Source organism: Hylobates moloch, unplaced genomic scaffold, assembly GCF_009828535.3.
Source record: "Hylobates moloch isolate HMO894 unplaced genomic scaffold, HMol_V3 SCAFFOLD_10, whole genome shotgun sequence".
Classification (NCBI taxonomy): Eukaryota; Metazoa; Chordata; class Mammalia; order Primates; family Hylobatidae; genus Hylobates; species Hylobates moloch.
In genome coordinates this window covers 31269027-31289326 of record NW_026652285.1, presented here as the reverse complement: position 1 = coordinate 31289326, position 20300 = coordinate 31269027, and the positions used below count along the sequence as shown (strand labels likewise).

General features: G+C 39.4%; 1 long non-coding RNA gene across 1 annotated transcript in view; it reads right to left on the bottom strand.

Annotated features, from left to right (window-relative positions):
* Positions 1–3224: 3224 nt before the first annotated feature.
* Positions 3225–20300, bottom strand: part of LOC131384327 (uncharacterized) — a 29070-nt gene continuing 11994 nt past the window's right edge. The window contains exon 4 of the long non-coding RNA XR_009215058.1: positions 3225–3387. This is a non-coding gene — a long non-coding RNA (uncharacterized LOC131384327). The remainder of the gene's footprint in view (positions 3388–20300) is intronic.

Here is a 20300-nt window from a genome sequence, read left to right as displayed (position 1 = left end):
TCATCTAAATTTTAGGATTAGCCTGTCAATTTCTCCAACAAATTCAACTGAAATTTTGATAAGGATTGTGTTGAATATGTAGATTAATATAGGGAGCATTGCCGTCTTAACAATATTAAGTCTTCTGATCCTCAACATAGAAACACATAGGAAAGTTAAAGAAAACATAGCAGATTTTCTTTGCAGGAAGCTTCTTAATTACTAATTTAATCATTTCAAAGAACAAAGTTTTGAGTTTGTTGATTTTTCTCTATTATTTTATTTTCTCTTTCATTTCTTGCTGCTCTAATCTTTATTATTTTCTTCCTTCTGCTTGCCTTGAATTTAGTTTGCTCTTCTTTTTCCAGTTTCACAGGACGGAAAATTATGGATTTGAGATCTTATTTCTCTTTTAATATAGATGTTTATCACTATAACTCCCTTTCAGCACTGCTTTTGCTGCATTCCATACGTTTTGGTAGTTATCTTTACCTCAAAGTATTTTGTAATTTCCCTTATGATTTTACTTTAACTCATTGTTTATTTAGCAGTATGTTGTTTAATCTCTACATGTTTGTGAATTTTCCAAATTTCCTTCTGATAATGATTTCTAATGTCATTCCATTGTAATCAGAGAATATATTTTGTGTGATTTTGATCATTTTAATTTATTGAGTCTTTTTTTATGACCTAGCAAATGGTCTTTCCTGGAGACTGTTCCATGTGCACTGGGAAAGAATGTGTATTCTGCTGCTGTTGGATGGGGTATTTTTTTTTTTTTTTTTTTTGGTTTTTGGTTTCTTGGTTTTTGGTTTTTTGTTTTTTAATTTTATTATTATTATACTTTAAGTTTTAGGGTACATGTGCACATTCTATAGATGTCTCTTAGGTCTAGTTGATTTATAATGTTGTTTATGTCTTCTGTATCCTTGTTAATTTTATCTCTAGCTTTTCTATCCATTATTCAAAGTAGGTGATGTCTTTAACAGTTATCGTTGAAATGTCTATTTCTCCCTTCAGTTCTGTTAGTTTTTCTTCATGTATTTTGGGACTGTGTATAAATACACATACATTTATATGTGTTACATCTTCCTGAGGGATTGACTCTTTTATCATTATAAAAATGTCCATTATACCTAATGTCATTTTTGTCTTAAAGTCTATTTTGTCTGAGACCAGTATAACCCACTCTAGCTCTCCTGTGGTTGCTAGTTGCGTGGTATAACTTATGCTACCCTTTTATTTCAACCTATTTGTATCTTTGTCTATAATACATCTCCCTTAGACATGATGAGGCAGGATCTCATTTTTGTAACCCAATCTGACAATTTCTGCCTTTTGATTGAATTATTTAATCCATTTACGTGTTTTGTTATTATTGATATAGTTAGATTTATGTCTGCCATTTCGCTTTTTGTTTTGTACATGTCTCATGTCTTTCTTATTCTTCTGTTTCTCCTTACTGTGGCTGATGTGAGACATTTCACACTCACCTTATCCACTAAGAAGAACCAAAATAGTGAGTAGATAATCACACTTTGAACAGATCATCCAAGAGAGAACACTGGAATCCAATAGAAAAGTGACAGGTAGTACCTAAAGCAAGGAAGAAAAACAAAGCATGGCAGCCCACTTGGCCAGAATTAGCTAGAAGCCAATGTGGGGAAAGGGTAAGTGAGAGACCCTCAGCAATCCACATTACCACCACAGACTTCTGCAATCCTAGCCACTGGAGAGTCCCATGACCCTTGTGGGCCCTAAAACTAAAGTAGGAAGCTGACAGGAGATTGTGAAATGACACTGCTCCAGGGAGGGAGCTAACACTGGGTCCCACATGCTCTCTGAGACTTAAACAGCTACAGAAAATTTCCCCACCCTCAAAAGACAGTACACTGTCCTGGAGCTCAGCAGTGCTAGGGCTGAGGCACAAGAGAAGCATGGGCTTCTGTCCCCAGGAATTAGGCACCAGCTACCATGGGCTATCACATCCCAGGCTGAGGGCTGAGGTACTTCCATTGGGGCTGAGGCATGAGCAAAGCACTACTTTGCTACTGCAGCAAGGGCTGAGGCACAAGTACCACCAGAATTGAAATGTGAGAGGCATGCACATTTTCTACCCACTGGCCTAGGCTGCCACCACTGAGGGCAGCACCACCCTCCCTAGTGGTAAGGCATCAGTATGGCCATTGCCCAACTTCACTGCCCTCGCCCTAGCCACAATCTGGGGGCTAAGGGATCTCCCAGCCCAATCCACCACCATTGGCACCTGAACATTCCTCCCAGGCTACCTGTGGGCCTAGAGACTGGCCTGCCCAGACCATCACATTCACTACCAATGCCAGCACACACCAATCAGGGCTCAGAGAGTCATCCCACCACCGCCATCACCCTCACTATGCTGGCTTCCCAGTACCTGAGAACCTCCCCACCCACCCAGCCTACTGCTGCCACTATTGGAATCTGAGTAAGACACCTAGAGGCCGAAGAATCAGCCCACCTGGACCCTCTAAAACCAGTACAAGCATATACCACCCTGGGGCCCAAGAACAGACACACTCAGCCACTGCTGCCACCAATGGAGCTCAAAGACTGCCCTACCTGGCATCCCCATCCCCACAAAATCTTCACTGCCTCCTCTACTAACTGCATCCTATGCCATTGAGGAACTTACAGATGCCACTGATGCTGTTTACAGTCAAATAAATCATACAAAGCCTATGCTACTGCATGCACCCAGAATCAAGCCACAGTGTGTTATCAAACCAACACCTTAGATACATCTTCAGGAAAAAGTCCACCCCTATGAAAATAAATTCAAATAATTGGAAGAGGGACAATTTGTGTTATCCCAATTGTTCAGACATCAATGTAAGGACACAGGAAGCATGAAAAAACAAGGAAATATTACACCTCCAAAGGAATTCAATAATTCACCAGCAACAGATCATGATTAAAAAGAAACTCACGAGATCTCAGAAAAATAATTCAAATTATTGATTTAGATGAAGCTCAGTGAGATACAAGAGAATTCTGAAAAACAATACAGAGAAATCAGAAAACAATTCAGGATATGAATGAGAAATTTACTAAAGAGATAGATAAATACAAACAAGAACCAACAAAAATTCTGGAACTCAATAATTTATTTAATGAAATGCAAAATACATTCAAACACCTTAACAATAGACTAGGTCAAAGAAGAAAGAATCTCTGAACTTGAAGATAAGTATTTTGAAATAGTCCAGTCAGATAAATAAAAGGGTATAATAGAATGGGCAGAGCCTTCATGACATATGGGACACCATAAAGCAGCCAAATTTATAAATTATTGGGGTTCCAGAGCAAGGTTCTGGGTGGAAACAGTGGCATGTAATCTTGGATTACTCCTCCAGTTGTGGAATTTCCATCCTAAAAGTAAGTTTTAAGAGTACAGTTAAAATATACAATTCTATGATTTTTAGTATGTTCAGAATTTTGCAACCATCACCAAAATTATTTTAGAATATTTTCATCCCTCTAAGAGAAACCCCGTTGATTCCTGTTGGCAATCACTCCTAAAATTTCCTTCAAACACCCCAGCCTCTGGCAGCCACTAATCTATTTTCTATCTCCACGGATTTGCCTATTCTGGACATTTTATATAAGTGGAATCATATAGTATGTGGTCTTCTCTGATTGGCTCCTTTTATTTAGCATCTTTTCAAGGTTCATCCATGTGGCAACATTCTCTGTAACTACTTCATTCCTTTTTATTGCCAAATAATATTTCAATATATGGATATACAACAATGAATGGATATTCAGTGCTGGACATTTAGGCTGGTTTCATTTGGAGGCTATTATAAATAGTGCTGTCATGAGCATTTGTGTACAAATTTTTGTGTGGACATATGTTTTCATTTCTCTTGGGCAAATATCTAGGAATGGAATTGCTGAGTCCTGTGGTATCTATGTTTAACCCTTTGGGAAACAAGGATTAATTGTTTTAAAATAGACTTTACTTTTAGAACGTTTTTAGATATACTGAAAAAATGAGAAGATAGTACAGTTTCCATGTACCTCACACCCAATCACATATATATGTTTATTGTAGTAAAATATACCAAACATAAAATTTGCTATTTTAATCATGGTTGAGTGTAAAGTTCACCGGCATTAAGTACATTCCCACTGCTGTACAACCATCACCACCATCCATATCCAGAAATTTTCATTATCCCAACTGGAACTCTGTACACATTAAACAATCACTCTCCATTACTCCCTTTTTTCCAGTCCCTGCTAACAAGTATTCTTTCTGTCTCTATGAATTTGACTATTCTAGGTACCTTATATAAGTGGAATCATATAATATCTGTCCTTTTGTGTCCTTATATCACTTAGTATAAAATCTTCAAGGTTCATCTGTGTTGTAGCATGTATTAGAATTTCATCCCTCTTTAAGGCTGAATAATATTCTATTATATATATATTGTTTATCTCTTCATCTGCTGAAGAATATTCGGATTGCTTCCACCTTTTGGTTATTGTAAATAATACTGCTACAAATGGGTGTACGAATATCTCTTCAAGTCCCCATTTTCAATTATTCTTGGTATATTCCCAAAAGTAGAATTGCTGGATCATATGGTAATTCTTTAATTTTTTGAGGAACTACCATACCGTTCTCCCCAACAACTGTAACATTTTACATTTCCAGACGCAATGCACCAGGGTTCCAATTTCTGCACATCCTTACCAACAATTATTATTATTATTAATATTAGCCATCCTAGTGGGTGTGAAGTACAAATCACTGTTGTTTGGATTTGCATAATTTCCCTATTAATTCCTGATATCAAACATCTTTCAGTGTGGTTTGGCTTTGTGTGTGTGTGTGTGTGTGTGTGTGTGTGTGTGTGTGTGTGATGGAGTCTCGCTCTTGTCGCCTAGGCTGGAGTGCAGTGGCACGATCTCCGCTCACTGCAACCTCTGCTTCCCAGGTTCAAGCGATTCTCCTGTCTCAGCTTCCCGAATAGTTGGGATTACAGGCGCCCACCACTGCTCCCAGCTAATTTTTTTGTATTTTTAGTGGAGACAGGGTTTCACCATGTTGGCCAGGCTAGTCTCCAACTCCTGACCTCAGGTGATCCACCCACCTCGGCCTTCAAAAGTACTGGGATTACAGGTGTAAACCACCACACTCGGCCGGTTTGGCTTATTTCTATATCTTCTTTAAAGAAATGCCTTCCCAAGTCTTTTTCCCATGTTCACATTGGATTGTTTGTTTGTTTTTGTTGCTGTATTGTAGGAGTTCTGCATATATTCTGGATAGCAATCCCTCATCAGATACATGATTTGCAAGTATTTTATCCCATTCTGTGCGTTGACTTTTCACTCTGTTGATAGTGTCTTTTGATGCACAAAACTTTTTGATTTTGATGAAGTTCAAGTTACATCTTTATCTTTTGGTATCATCTGTGCTTTTGGTGTCACAGCCAAGAAATCATTGCCAAATCCAATGTCATAAAGTTTTTCCCTGATGTTTTCTGCCAAGAGTCTTATTTAGCTCTACATTTAGGTCTCTGACTCATTTTGAGTTAATTTCTGTGTATAGTATAAGGTAAAGGTCCAGCTGCATTTTTGCATGTAGTCACCTGTTGATGACATCTTACATTAGTATAATACATTTGCTACCATTAATATACTGATATTGATACATCATTATTCATTAAGTCCACATTTTACTCAGATTTCCTTAGTTTTTACCCAATGTCTCTTTTCCATCCCTGGATCCCATCCAGGACCCCACATTACATTTAGTTGTCATAAATCCTCAGGTTCCTCTTGCCTGTGACAGTTTATCAGATGTTCCTTGTTTTTTATGACCTTGACAGTTTTGAGAAATATTGGTCAAATATTTTGTAGGAGGCTCCTCTACTGGAATTTGTTGGATGTTTTTCTCATAATTAGACTGGGGTTATGGGTTCTGGGGAGAAAGATTGCAAATCTAAAATGCCATTTTCATCATATCATATCAAGGGTACATACTCTTCTCTCCAATTTACTTATTTATTCTCCCCCATTTATTTGTTTATTCAATCATTTATTTATATCAGTGTAGACTTGTGATATTTGTTTTATCCTTTGGATTGTAATCCAACATTGCTTTATTTATTTTGTTTCTCAAATTATTCCAGGCTTAGTCATTGGGAACTCTTGCAGTTGACTTCTGTATTCCCTTGACATCTCCACCAATTTTTTTTTTTTTCTTAGCACTTGTTTCTTTCTGGCACTAGAAGATGCTTCAAGCTCATCTTGCATGTTTTCTGACCCAGTCCTAAAATCAGCCATTTCTCTAAGAAGCCCTGCTTCCTTTTATTGGAGGATGGTATTAAAAACCAAACTCTGGGCCAGACACGGTGGCTCACGCCTGTAATCCCAGCACTTTGGGAGGCCAAGAAGGGCGTATCATCTGAGGTTGGGAGTTCGAGACCAGCCTGACCAACATAGAGAAACCCCGTCTCTACTAAAAATACAAAACTATCTGGGCGTGGTGTCACATGCCTGTAGTCCCAGCTATCTGGGAGGCTGAGGCAGAAGAATCGCTTGAACCTGCGAGGCGGAGGTTGCGGTGAGCCGAGATCGCGTGGTTGCACTCCAGCCTGGGCAACAAGAGCAAAATTCCATCTCAAAAAAAAAAAACTCTGAGAGCTAGATATGCTCATTGCTACTGGTACTCCTGGTCTTTTAGACCCTCTCAGCTGATAGAGCAAGGAAATAGGTATGTATACTAACCGGTATATATACACATATTTGTAAATATTTCTACATATTTCTATTTGTAACCATATGTGTCTATATTAAGCTAAACATGAGGTCATACTGGTATTGCCAACTGTAATCCACTAGTACATGGATCATGCTAGCTCCTCCCCTGCTCATCTGCAAATTCCCACTCCAGTAGTAAGAAACCTGGCTCCACACTCCATCATCCACTTACTAAATTTAGTTCAGTGAGGATTCCTTTTTAATGTGTAATTTTAAAAAGAATTTTGAGATTAAATGTGTGTTCACGTATAGAAAGAATATTTTCCATTTTTATTTTCCTACTTACTTACCTACTTTTTTGTCATTTTTAAATCATTTTTATTCATTCTTCTTTAATCTTTTTTTATATATCTTGTATAAATACACATAGCTAACTATTACTCCATAAAAGGTTTTTGTCCGACCTTCCTCTCTGCAAGTCCTTAGCCTTTTAGGTTCAAACCAGTCACGTAGGTTGTTTCCAGTTTTCTTCTCATAAATCATTTGATAAACATACTAGGTAATCAATTTTTATACACACAATTATTTCCTTAGGAAAAATTTCAAAAAGTGAAATTATTAAGTCTAAAAATTGGCATATTTTAAAGCCTTTGATATCTCTAAGGAAATTTCCCTCCAGAAGAGTTTTTACAGTTCACATTCCCATCAGCAAGGATCTTACGCATTGTTGACTGATCCTAGGAATCAGTCTCTTGGGGAGTTTAATTTAATTCATTATAACCTGGGGAGTTTAATTTAATTCATTATAACTTGTTCTTATGGCATAAAGATACTGAAATCTGAGCTGAAACCTCAGCTGAAACCTGAGCTGAAACCCTTGTAAGGCTGATTTAATGTTCAGAATTAAGAATCAGCTTTCAAATTAGCTTTCTCAATATTTAGCACCTGGTGTAGTTTAACGGCTATTATCTTGATGAATTTCCATAGTAAAACGCAGCTTTTAATCTTAAATCCTAGCATGTCTCAGCCAATCTCAAAATGAGGATGGGGACAGGGACATTTTATTGATCTATTTGACTGAAGCCTCCGCAACCTTACCCTTGGAGAAATGTACCACCAAATGTTTTCTTTAAAACAAATCATTCTGGGTTTGAACCCTGGTTCAGACCTAAATTCCTAATACTACAGCTGTCAGCTTTCTGTCTAGTATGTACAATCAAAATCTTTCTCCTGATTATTTATAATGATGGAATAGTTCTGTACCTTGATAGCAGTAGTGGTTACACACATCTACACATGTGATAAAATGGCATAAAGTTATCACATACATTATATAAATGTAAATTTCCTGGTTCTGATTATTTTACTATAGTTACATAAAATGTAACCACTGGGGAAAACCTAAGCAAAAGGCATATATGTCCTCTCTGTACTATCTTTGTAATTTTCCATAAGTCTATAATTATAGTCATGTACCACATAATAACTTTTTGGTTAATGATGGACTGCATACACAATGGTGGTCTCGTAAGATTCAACTGTATTTTTTCTGTACCTTTTCTATGTTCAGGCATACAAATACTTACCATTTTGTTACAACTGCCTACAGTATTCAGTACAGTAACATGCCGTATAGATTTATAGCCTAGCAGCAATAGACTACACAATATATAGCCTCAGCATGTAGTAGGCTATACCATCTAGGTTTGTGTAAATGCAGTCTATGATGCTGGCACAACAATGAAATTGTCCAGTGACTCATTTGTTAGAATGTATCCCTGTCACTAAGTGACACATGACTGTATTTCACAATAGATAGATATTTATTTATTTATTTATTTATTTATTTATTTATTTACTTTGAGACAAAGTTTCGCTCTTGTCACCCAGGCTGGAGTGCAATGGCTCAATCTCAGTTCACTGCAACCTCTACCTCCTGGTTTCAAGTGATTCTCCTGCCTCAGCCTCCCGAGTAGCTGGGATTACAGGCGTGCGCCACAATGCTTGGCTAATTTTGTATTTTTAGTAGAGACGGGGTTTCACCATGTTGAACGGTCTTGAACTCCTGACCTCAAGTAATACACCCACCTCAGCCTCCCAAAGTGCTGGGATTATAGGCGTGAGCCACCAAGCCCAGCCACAATAAATTTTAAAAATCTTTCTCCAAGAGTTACCTTAAGAGCCTTTAATTTTTTTTTGCATAGATAATACACTCACACGATTTCAAAAGTGTTGCCCTCTTGCCTTTCTCCACCTAACCCATACCACCATCCCATTTCTATTGCTTCCCCTAACTTCTTTTCTTCTATATCTTTCTGGTGTTTTTTTGTATAAATATAGGCAAATATGAATACATTCTTATTTTTTCCACCTTTCACACACAAAGCATATGTGTTAATTTGGGTCCTCTGAAAAGCTATTGTCAAGACAGACTTAAATGTGAGAATAATTATCAGAATTGGGATTATTGGGTCAAAAGGAAAATATATTTGAAATTTATAATAAATACTTCTAAAATTTTTCTCCGCAGGAATTGTACCATTTTGCACTCTCACCAACAAAGTGTGAGCTTGCAGTATGTCGTCATCTTGCCAAAAGAGTGTGCCATGAAACTTTTGAATTTTGTCAATCTGCTGTGAGAAAAAAGGTGTGATTTTAATCTGCATCTATTTTATAAGTTTGACCATCTTTTCATGTCTTTAAGGGTCATTAGTATTTCTTTTTCTGTGGACTGTTTATGTTATTTGCCAATTTTTCTGTTGGGTCATTGGGTACTCTTTACATATAAGGCAAATCAGTGTTTTGTCTAATAAGGTTTGCAACTTTTTCAGGTTGTAGTTTTTCTTTTGGCTTTGATTATAGTGTGTTATACCATGCAAAACACACTATATTTATTCTGTGTAGTAGAATAAAGTAATCCTTTATTTTATGGTTTCATTGTCTTAACTAGAAAGTCTTTCCTCTCAATAAGGTTCTAAAAGAATCATTCCATGTATTCTTCTACTATTTTCATGTATGCAGTATTTATATATGATTTTTTCAAATTAAATCCTCTATTAATTTGAAGTTAACCCAAGTATATGACACAACCTATGAATTTGCCTATCTTTTTCAAGAAGGCTAGCCAGTTGTCCTAAAACCATTTATTCAAAAGATACATGTTTATTCTACTGATTTGAGATGCTACCTCTCTCATATACTAATATATACATGCTCTATTCCTGGACATTTTGTTCTGCTCTGTTTGTCTGTCAGTCTGTTTATGCATAAGTACCATACTGTTTTAATTATTAAGACTATATAGTCTCTTATTAACTGACAGCACTAATCTCAGTGCTATTATAGTTCTTTCTTTTAAGAGTTTTCCTGGATATTTTTGCTTACCTTCAACCATAAATTTAGAATCAGCTTGTCTAATTGGGCCCCCTAACCAGAGAAATCTATTGGCATTTTCGTTGGGATCACATTAGTTTATAAATTACCTTGGGAAGAATTGTTGAGTCTTTCTATCCCTTAGAATATGGTATATCTATTTGTTCAAGATTGCATTTATGGCCAGGCACGGTGGCTCACGCCTATAATCCCAGCACTTTGGGAGGCCGAGGCTGGCGGGTCACCTGAGGTCAGGAGTTCAAGATCAGCCTGGCCAACATGGTGAAACCCTATTTTGTATTTTGTAAAAATACAAAAATTAGCCAGGCATGGTGGTGGGTGCCTGTAATCCCAGCTACTACGGAGGCTGAGGCAGGAAAATCACTTGAACCCAGGAGGCGAAGTTGCAGTGAGCCAAGACTGTGCCACTGCACTCCAGCCTGGGTGACAGGGCAAGATTCTGTCTCCAAAAAAAAGGATTGCATTTATATATTTGAAAATGGTTTACCTTTTTTCTCAAGGTTTTACATATTTTGTTTCTGGGTATTTATTCCTTGTGTTGCTATTGTAAAGGGGATCTTCTCCAATAGATCATCTAATTGTCATTTGTATATACAAAAGTTTTTTATTTCTGCTATCAATTTTTATATTGTGCTACCTGACTGAATTCTCTCTCTCTCTCTCCCTCTCTCTTGCTCTCTCTCTCTCTCCCCCCACCTACTAGTAGTAGTAAATTTTAGTTGATTACCTTGGGTTTTTCAGGAATACAGTCATACTACCTTCCAATAGTGACAGTTTTACTTTCATTTTACCATTTTTTAATGCTTTCTATTTCTTCCTGTTTTCCAGTTGTGTTGCTCACTCCACTCTCTACCAAACAGAGGCAATGAAGAGCAAGATAAGCAGGTAGCAGGGCCAGAAGAAGTCTTTAGTGAGGGTGTTCCTTAGGTTTGTGTTTTGTCATAGCTTTTCTTCTATTATAGCCACCAACTTAACGCCAGGCACAGGGCTAAACTTAATTTACAACATCCCATTTAATCCCACAAGCCTTCTGTGAAGTTTATATTACTATTGGCTCCATTTTACAGATTTTTTAAAAAGTCTGAAATGCAGAAAGGGAAAAAAATTGCCCAAGGTCACAAAAAAAGTGGTAAAAGTAAGATTCAAATCTAGGTCTAATTCCAAAGAAACCACTCAACTACCATGCTAGTTGTGTACACCCCAGAATAGCATAAGGTGCCCTTTGCTGTAACTTCTCAGAAAAGGACTCTGGTCTTGCTGAGGCCCATTTTTGAGCTGTAGTCTGTGGTTTTGGCCAGATCCAGATTCAAGCTTCTTAAACAGCTTGCATGGGATAGCCCTACAATATCCCTGAATGTTTCCCGTTGCCCATAACCTCTGAAAAAGAATAAGCTCTGGGAGTGCAGAGTCTAATTTCGTCTTTGAACTTGTCATTTGTAGCCATGTCCAGTGAAATAATGTAGTATGCGCATGAGCAGAGGAGATACATGCAATATGTCTGTCACCATTCAAATATAGCATTTGCAATGCCCCATGAACACAGAATTCTGGTGGACCAATGTCTGAGTTCAGCAAGACTCAGTGAGTACAAGGTAAGCATGTTATGGAAGCCACTGACTTCCATAGTAACATTCGGTAGATGTGCACGCATCCAGAATATGAATTCTGTAATGTTAGTGATACCGCATGAAAGTTAAGTGCTCTGATATTTACATTTAAAACTGACAATGTGCAATATAAACGTGAATAGTAAAATTCATGCTGATTATTTAAAGTTTTAATTTTCCTTTATTTAGAACAGCAGTAAATAACAAATAAAAAACACCAGAAGTTGAGAGAGAAGGAGAGAGACCAAATTAAAAAGGGAAAAGAATTATATTTTAATACTCTTAATGGCATTTTTTCCCTACTTTTTGAACAAAGGGCCTACATTTTCATTTTACAAGCACCACATATTCTATAGCTAGTCCTGTTTCTAACAAGCCTCCCAGCGATTCTGATGTAAGGACAGGATTGAGAACCACTGGAGCAGATTACATTTTTTTTTTTTTTTTTGACACGGAGTTTCACTCTGTCACCCAGGCTGGAGTGCAGTGGCGCAATCACGGCTCACTGCAGCCTCCACCTCCTGGGCTGAAGCAATCCTCCCACCTCAGCCTCCCGTGTAGCTGGGACTACAGGCGCTCGCCACCACACCTGGCTAATTTTTGTAATTTATGTAAAGACCAGTTTTCGCCATGTTGCCCAGGCTGGTCTTGACCTTCTAGGCTGAATCAAGTCTCCCACCTCGGTCTCACAAAGTGTTAGGATTTTAGGCGTGAGCCACCGCATTTGGCCCAGGACCCCTGGCAGGGCCGAGACGTCGCAGGACTAGGAGTATTGGGTGGGGGGGTGTTGCCCTCTAGTGTCTCTGGCTGCCGTCTACTGCTACTCGCCACGCTTCTGCACCGGGCGGTAACCGGCTGTGTGAGCTCCGGTGGTTTTGCTGCCTGATACTACTCTGGGGCTTCCTGCCCAACTTCTTGGAAATTCTAGCTCTTGGGCATTAACAAAGGTGCTCATTTGTAAAAGTGTTGCCGCTGAGTCGCAGCAACTATGCATCTCTGTCCCCGGCACCTTGGTATATTTGAGATGTTCACTAGTATTTTCTGAGTATGAGACACAACGAAGCTCTTTCGTAAGGCTTGTGTGGAGGGACAAGTCTCACATCAGTGGCACGTCAGTCACATGTTTCTTTACAAGGCGATAGGACTCGTGGTGCGTATGAATTGGTAGCCATGAACAGTTCCTTGAAGAAATTCTATTGCAATCATTGCGGCTCTGCAGCATTATAATGAAAGCAGGATCTGGCTTAAAGCAAGTTTTCTAGAAACAAATGAAGAAGAATCCTTGATAGTTGTGCAGCCCTCCGGCGTCCACAGAGGCTTTTCGTGTACTTCATCTCCCTTGTTTGTTGTTCGCTGTCAACCACGAGGCAGGAAAGGCAAATGTGATGATCCATGCCCACATCGTGAGAAATGCCAGGCTTAGCTGTGATGATGACATGAATGCGCCCTTGTTTAGGAAGACACTGATCCCACTGTCCTGTGCGCACAAGCACCCTTCATCAGTGGGTCCCAAACCAGTAAATAAACCTATGCTAAAGGCCTACTCTGCAAAAAGACATGAGACTATTTTTGGCTCAGCCCTTGGCTGAGCTCTGAGGCAGAGGAGCAAAGGCCAGGCAAGTTGCTGGAGAGGAGTTTGCAGCAGATAGTTTTAGTGGTGGGAGGGCAGTGGCTGTGGGTTATCTGTGAGGTATGTAGTGCACCAGCAGGAGCAGGTGCAGGATTTGCAGAACATGGTGATTCTGCTGGGGGCAAGAGGTCAGGCTAATGGGTAATAGAACTGTTACAGCCACATAGAGGGTGGCAGCAGCTGCAGGGAGCCGGAGCTGTTTGGATAGGTAATGTGGTGTTCTGCTCACCTCTTTTTCAACTTATTGGCAAGGAAGAGGGTCCCACTCTAGGATTCTGGGGATGGCTGAACACCCTACACCCAACACTGGACAGAAGAGATTGACAGCATTTTATTAGTCACATGTACATTCACCACTTACAGAAGGAGGACTCTGCACACTATGGAGGGCCGCATGGTGTTGCACTCAGGAGTAGAGTGAAAAAACAGGGGCCATAGGAGGCAGGTTTTATAATAACATGATGAGGTGTTGGTGCCTCAGGGAGGATGTGATTGGCTTGTTTGAATAATTCTATGGATTGGGTACAGCTGGTCCAGCTGATCGAGAAACTAGTGAGTGGGGGTGAACATAACTGGGCAGAGCTGGTGAACTCATGGTTAGGACTTTGGAGTCCTTTAAGGTTCTAAGATATCAAGGCAGCATGTTTTAGGCCTAATAAGACTTATAGGGCAGCTCAGTGACAGCAGCAAGATGGCTGATTAGAAACACCTGGCATTTGTGTCCACTACAAAAAGGAACAAGGCAATGAATAAACAGCTAAGATTTGACTGGAGTATTGAGGGGAGAGCGGTGGAGTGCAGTGGGGGAGTGGAGATGCCTGTGGTGACAGGAGCAGTGAGGAGGCACCCAGCCTCTGAAGCCCCACCTCCCTCGCCAGATTGGATTGGCCTAGAATCAGGTAGGACTTCCCTGTGTGGGGAAAAGGTAAGCAGAAGATCCTTGCCAGTGCCCGCTGCCACTGCAAACACCCACAGTCCTCACTACAGGAGAATCCCACAGTCCTCACAAGTCCTGAGCCCAGTATAGAGAGCTGCCTAATATTCACACAGCTACATTGCCCTGCATTAGAAGAGCAAGATGTGTACTGCCTATCCCCCACCAATCCCTTGTGAGCCAAGCTGCTGCAGCGTGGTGCCATCTTGAGACAAAAGCCACCTCTGAAGTGTACCCTGTTCTGGGGGCCAGTAGCCACTGCACCTCCCTAGCACTGTGGCTCCACCTTCATTATGCCAAGCCCACAAGGGTCGCGGAATGCCGCAATCCCGGGTGCATGGAACCTGGGACCAGGATCAGCTGTGACTTGGGTCCTGCACAGCAGGGAAAGCAACTCCTGCTGCCTATACTTCCAGCCAGAGGAACAGTCTGCCAGTTCACCCAGGGCAAACCCACTTCTAAGCTGATGAACCCGCCCTGAAGCCAGCCAAGCCACTGTGTGTCCTGCCCCAAGCAGGAGATGTCCCCAGACCACCAAACAACTGATAGGCCTCCAGGCTGGTGGAGTAGCTACACATCCACACCCAGAGCCTGAGAAACAGGCCCCATGTCCATTACCCTGTTCCTGCCCAAGGCTCCATGCCTGCTATCAAGGTCTGAGAAACATCCCTGCAGGGCTACTCTTGGCAAAGAGGCACCCAGGCCAGCTGAGCAGCCTTGTGCCTATGCTCCTGGCCTGATGAATAGCCCCATGGGAGACTCTCAGCAAACATATCCCCAAGCCAGCCAAGCAGATTTGCGATGTCATCTTGGACCTGAAAAATAGCCCTGTGGGCTGCCCTCAGCAGACATACACAAAAACCAGCTAAGAAACAATATGGCTATGTCCCAGTCCTGAGAAATAGCCCATGGACCACCCCTGCCAGGTACACCCCAAGGCAGACCAAGCAACCACACATGTTCTCCTAACCAGAGTAATAGCCCTATGGCCCTAACCCCAGCAAGCCAGACCCCAAACTGGCCAACACACCATGTGCATATATATGCACCACTAACCTGAGAAACAGCCCAGCAAGTCTGCCCCCAGCAAAGGAGCACCACCACTGTCATAAACGATTACAACCTAGGCCACTGAGACACATGCAAACATCACTAGCATGGATTACAACTGACGAAACTATATAGAGACTACACTTTTGCATCCACCTCGAACCAAAGCCAATGCACTTCACTAAACCAACACCCTAAGACCCATCCATATGAATAAGGCTTTCCCTATGAAATCTAACCCATAAAATGAGAAAAGGTGACTGTTCCACCAGATTCATAGAAATCAACATAGGGACACATCAAACATGAAAAAGCAAGGAAATATGAAATCTCCAAAGGAGATTATCCCTGTTTGCACATGACATATTATACATAGAAAACCCCAAACTATACCCCCCAAAAAATCTTAGAGATGATAAACACATTCAGCAAAGTTGCAGGATACAAAATCAACATACAAAATCAGTAGCATTTCTATATGTGAACAACAAACTAGCTGAAAAAGAAATCAGGAAAGCAATCCCGTTTACAAAAGCTACAAAAGAAACAAAAACAAAAAAACACTAGAAATAAATTTAACCAAGGAGGTGTGGGATCTCTACAAAGAAATCTATGAAAAACACTGATGGGCAGGGTGCAGTGGCTCACACCTGTAATCCCAGCAGTTTGGGAGGCCGAGGTGGGTGGATCATGAGATCAAGAGTTTGAGACCAGCCTGGCCAACATGGTGAAACACCATCTCTACTAAAAATACAAAAAGTGCCTAGGTGCAGTGGCGGGCCCCTGTAATCCCAGCTACTCAGGAGGCTGAGGCAGGAGAATTGCTTGAACCTGGGGGCCGAGGTTGCAGTGAGCCAAGGTCACACCACTGCACTCCAGCCTGGGTGACAGAGCAAGACTCCATCTCAAAAAAAAAAGAAAAACACTGATGAAGGAAACTGAAGAGGATAAAAACAAATAAGAAGACATTCCATGCTCATGGATTGGATGAATTAATATTCTTAAAATGACCATTGTACCCAGAGTGATCTACAGATTCAATGCAATCCCTTTGAAAATACCAATGACATTCTTCACAGAAATTGAAAAAAAAAAATCTTAAAATTTATATGCAACCATAGAAGACCTTGAATAGCCAAATCAATCCTGAGCAAAAAGAACAAAGCTGGAGGCATCACACTGCTTGACTTCAAAATATACTACAAAGCTCTAGTTGCCAAAACAGCATGGCACTACCATAAAGGTGACACATAGACCAATGGAACAGAATAGAGAACCAAGAAATAAATCCATGAATTTATAGCCAACTGATTATCAACAAAGGCACCAGGAACATACACTGGGGGAAAAACACTCTCTTCTTAAGTGGCAAAACAGAATATCCATATGCAGAAGAATGAATACTCACCATACAGAAAAATCAGGCCAGGCACAGTGGCTCACACTTGTAATCCCAGCACTTCAGGAGGCCGAGGTGGGTGGATCACCTGAGGTCAGGAGTTCGAGACCAGCCTGACCAACATGGCAAAACCCCATATCTACTAAAAATACAAAATTAGCCAGGGGTGGTGGTGCACTGCTATAGTCCCAGCTACTCAGGAGGCTGAGGCACAAGAATCACTTGAACCCGGGAGGCAGAGGTTGCAGTGAGCCGAGATCATGCCACTGCCCTCCAGCCTGGGCAACAAGAGCGAAACTTCGATAAAGAAAGAGAGAAAGAGATCAACTCAAAATTAATTACAAGGTGAAATGTAAGACCCAAAACTTTAAAACTACCAGAAGAAAACATAAAGAGAAATGCTCCAGGACATTAGTCTGGTAATATGTTTTATGAATAAGATCTCAAAAACACAGGCAACAAGAGCAAAAATAAACAAATGAGATTATATCAAACTGAAAAGTTCCTGCACAGCAAGGAAATCATCAACACAGTGAATAGACAACCAACGGAATGGGTAAAAATATTAACAAACTATTCATCTAACAGGCGATTTATATCCATATTATACAGGCTAAGCACAGTGGCACACACCTGCAATCCCAGCTGTTACTGGGCGGCTGAGGCAGGAAGATTGCTTGAGTCCAGGAGTTCAAGGTTAGAGTGAGCTATGATTGCTCCACCACACTCCAGCTTGGGCAACAGAGCAAGACTCTATCTCTAAAAATTATAAAATTAAAATATTAATAATAATAATTAAAATTAAAAACAACATACAAGGAACTCAAACATCTCAACAGCAAACAACAACAATCCAATTAAAAATGAGCAAATGATCTGAACAGACATTTCTCAAAAGAAGACATACAAATGGCCAACAAATATACAAAAAATGCTCAACATCACTATCAGAGAAATGCAAATCAAAACCAAAATGAGGTATCATCTCACCCCAGTTAGAATGCCTATTATCAAAAAGAAAAAAAATTAATGCTGATGAGGATGCAGAGAAAAGGGAATTCTTCAGTTTTTATTTTTGTGGGTACATTGTAAGTGTATATATTTATGGAATATATGAGATATTTTTATACAGGCATACAATGTGTAATAATCACATCACGATAAATGGGGTATCCATCACTTCAAGCATTTATCCTTTGTCTTACAAACAATCCAGTTATGCTTTTTAAGTTACTTTTAAATATACAATTAAACTATTATTGACTATAGTCACTCTGAAGTGCTATCAAATACTAGATCTCGTTCATTCCTTCTATTTTGTTACCTATTAACCAATCCTACCTCCCCTCAACCCTCCAACTACCCCTCCCAGCCTCTGGTAGCCATTATTCTACTCTCTCTCTCTCCATGAGTTCAATTGTTTTCATTTTTAGCTCCTACAAATGAGTGAGAACATACAAAGTTTGTCTTTCTATGCATGGCTTATTTCACTTAACATAATGACTTCCAGTTCCAACCATGTTGTTGCAAATGACAGAATCTCATCGTTTTTTATGGGTGATTAGTACTCTGCTGTGTGTGTGTACCATATTTGCTTTATCAAGTCATCTGTTGATGGACACTTGGGTTGGTTCCAAATCTTGGCTATTGTGAATAGTGCTGCAATAAACACAGGAGTACAGGTACCTCTCTGATATACTGACTTCTTTTCTTTTGGGTGTATATCTAGGAGTGGGATTGCTGGGTCATATGGTAGTTCTATTTTTAGTTTTTTGAGAAACCTCCAAACTATTCTCTATAATGGTTTACTAATTTACATTCCTTCAACAGTGTACAAGGGTTCCTTTTCCTCCACATCCTTGCCAGCTATTTTTATTGCCTGTCTTTTGGATAAAAACTATTTTAACTAGGGCAAGACGATATCTCATCATAGTGATTTTCATTTTCATTTTCATTTTCGTTCAGATAGATTTTCATTTATCTGATGATCACTTATGTTGAGGACCTTTTCTTAGACCTGTTTGCCATTGGTATGTCTTCTTTTGACAAATGTCAGTTTAGGTATTTTGCCCATTTATAAATCAGATTATTTGATTTGTTTCCTATAGAGTGCTCCTAATATATTCGGGAGCTCTTGTCAGATGAATAGTTTGCAAATATTAATTTCTTGTCAGAGAGATCGTTTGTAAACATTTTTTCCATTTGTGGGTTGTCTCTTCACTTTGTTCATTGTTTCTTTTGCTGTGTGGAAGCTTTTTAACTTGGTGTGATCCCATTTATCCTTTTTTGCTTTGGTTGACTGTACTTGTAGAGTATTATTCCATATATTTTTGGTCAGTCCAATGTCCTGGAGAATTTCCCCAATGTAGTTTCATGGTTTGAGGTCTTATATTTAAGTCTTTAATACATTTTGAAATCAAAATTTAAAAACTAGACCCAATCGATTGACTTTTGTATATGGTGAGAGATATGGATCTAGTTTCATTCTTCTGCATATGGATTTCCAGTTTTCCCAGCAGCATTTATTGAAGAGACTGTCCTTTCTCCAACGTATTTTCTTGGCACCTGTGTCAAAAATGAGTTCACTGTAGATGCATGGATTTGTTTCTGAGTTCTCTATTCTGTTCCATTGATCCATGTGTCTGTTTTTATGCCAGTACCATGCTGTTTTGGTTACTGTACCTCTGTAGTATAATTTAAAGTCAGGTAATGTGATTCCTCTAGTTTTGTTCTTTTGCTCAGGACAGCTTTGGCTATTCTGTTTCTTTTGTAGTTCCATATATATTTTAGGATTGTTTTTTCTATTTCTGTGAAGAATGTCGTTGGTATTTTGATCGGTATTATGTTGGTTCTGTAGATTGCTTTGGGTAGAATAGACATTTTAACAACATGGAGCCTTTCAATACATGAGCATGGAATATCTTTTTATTTTTTGTGTCCTCTTCAATTTCCTTCATCAATGTTTCATAATTTTTATCATAGAGATCTTTCACTTGTCTGATTAATTCCTAGGTACTTAATTTTACTTGTAGCTGTTATCAATGGGATTACTTTCTTGATTTCTTTTTCAGATTGTTATTACATATAGAATTGCTACTGATTTTCATATGTTGATTTTGTATCCTACCACTACTAAATTTGTTTATCAGTTCTAATAGTTTTTTGGTGAAGTTTCTAGGTTTTTCCAAATATAGAATCATATCATCTGCAAACAAGGATAATTTGACGTTTTGCCCTTTGTTTCTTACTCTTACCTGGTTGCTGTAGCTAGGACTTCCAGTACAATTGTGAAAACAGGCATCTTTGTCATGTTCCAGATCTACAGCAAAGGCTTTTTGTTTTTCCCCATTCAGTCTGATACTTAGCTGTGGTTTTGTTGTACATGGCTTTTATTATGTTGAGGCATGTTCCTTCTATATGCAGTATTTTGAGGGTTTTTATCATGAAGGGATGTTAAATTTTATCAAATGCTTATTCATTAATAATTGAAATGATCACATGATTTGGTCCTTCATTCTGTTAATATGATGAATCACATTGATTGATTTGCATATGTTG